Here is a 1640-nt window from a genome sequence, read left to right as displayed (position 1 = left end):
GGAGGGGGGTGGAGACAGGGGTAGGCATCATCCACGGCAAGATATTTCCAAGTGGGAAACTGAAATCTCCTGTGCTCTTCCCCCTCCCCTTCGCTTTGGGGGATATATGTGTCTTTTTTCCCCCTTTAAAGCTGTCTACGTGGAAGAGAGACGTAGGGATCTGTAGAGAAATCGACACTGGGTCTTTTGCTTTAGGAAAGGAACTTGAGCGAAGACACAGGCAGGAGAATTTTTTCCCCCCTTCTCCGCTTCCCTTGCGGGTACTGGAAATCTACAGGCAGCCAGCCCTTTTGGGTGGTGGATGGGGGAATGTTTTCCTAAATCCACCCGGTTTGGGAAGCCGTCCCAGTCCCCGTGGTGTGAGATCCAGTGTGGCAAAGAGGTATGTCTGTGCAGGGAGATTTGCCTGAGAGCCCGCAGCGCTTGACAGTCTCCGAGGGATCTGCGGGGTGCAGGGTGGATTAGAGGAAGGTTCTACCGTCTGGCTTGGGGAGGGCTGATCCCGACACGAGCGGCTCCCGGTGATTACGCAGACCTGCAGTGCACCCCACTCTAGGATATGTGAACGTGTAGGAGAATAAGAGTTTAAGCCATGATGCAGCCCCCCCTCCCTACGCACTCCCTTAATTAAGCTTTGAGACTGCACTAAATTGTGCTGCTTTTTCCCCCTACCCTGAAGAGCAGACTTTGCCTCACTGTTTCCATCCACAATTATGTATAGGAGTCCTTATGATGCCCTCTCCCCCTGATCTGGAGAGGGTCTACACTGTTAATGTCAGGGACCTGTTGGTCATCTGAAAGAAGAAAAAAAATTCTCTAAGATGGTTGAGAAAGCCTTTCTTGACAAGGATGTCCGGAGAAGTGATAGAGAGAGTCACATATAATGAGAGATCTACAGCTTCTCTTTGAATTCCTGTCATTTTTACCTCTGAGGAACTCAAAATAAGTAGGCCTTATGTGTAGTGGTACTTACTTTGATAGGACGGAGGGTGGATTACCGGGGCTCCCGGGATAGATAGAATGGACTAGTCACTGGATTGGTCCTCAGCATTCAAGCTGGAGAGACCAACCAATGGAATCAAAGTCACCAAACACTGGTGGTACTTTTCAGGAAAAGTCATATGAACAAGGGCATGAATCATTCCATTTTGTATTCATCTGAGCTCTGCCCTGGTCATTCATCTCTGAGATGTATCATTTAATTGGAAGGAATGAGGATCTGAAATGTCCTAGACATCACATGCTGTCTTAGGACCCAAAAGAGACATTAGAAAATCAAGCCCCTTCATTTTGCACATGATGAAACCGCGGCCGAGAGGCGACATCAGGGAATTATCCAAGGTCATGCAGCTTGTGACTGGCACAGATTTCGTTGCTGTTGTTGTCCCTCCTCAGAGCGGTGCTCTTCCTTTGCCATTCTTGATGGCTGGCTCTCTGTCATTCTTGCTTCCTACCTAACTCCGGATGAAGCACTTGCTGGTTTCATCCTGGCACCTCCCAAGTGTTGCAGAACGCGTTAACATACAGACAAACAAATTCGACATCAGGTGGTCTCACCGCTTGCCAAGACAATCATTCCTGACAGCGGGCCGGCCGATTGAGCCACAAACTCTAAAGGGTTGGGAGGTGGGAGGTGGGAG

The 1640-nt window shown here is 49.4% G+C and overlaps 1 protein-coding gene across 1 annotated transcript in view; it reads left to right on the top strand.

Annotated features, from left to right (window-relative positions):
- The window catches only part of LOC103250289 (catenin alpha-2), a gene marked incomplete at its 3' end in the record, with an annotated part of 499717 nt that overhangs the window by 381043 nt on the left and 117034 nt on the right, over positions 1–1640 (top strand). The gene's annotated exons all lie outside the window — the stretch shown is intronic.

This window comes from Carlito syrichta, unplaced genomic scaffold (genome assembly GCF_000164805.1).
Source record: "Carlito syrichta isolate Samal-C Ts95f unplaced genomic scaffold, Tarsius_syrichta-2.0.1 Scaffold127890, whole genome shotgun sequence".
NCBI lineage: Eukaryota > Metazoa > Chordata > Mammalia > Primates > Tarsiidae > Carlito > Carlito syrichta.
Note: the sequence above shows the minus strand (reverse complement) of the source record. Positions and strands in the feature narration are given on the sequence as shown.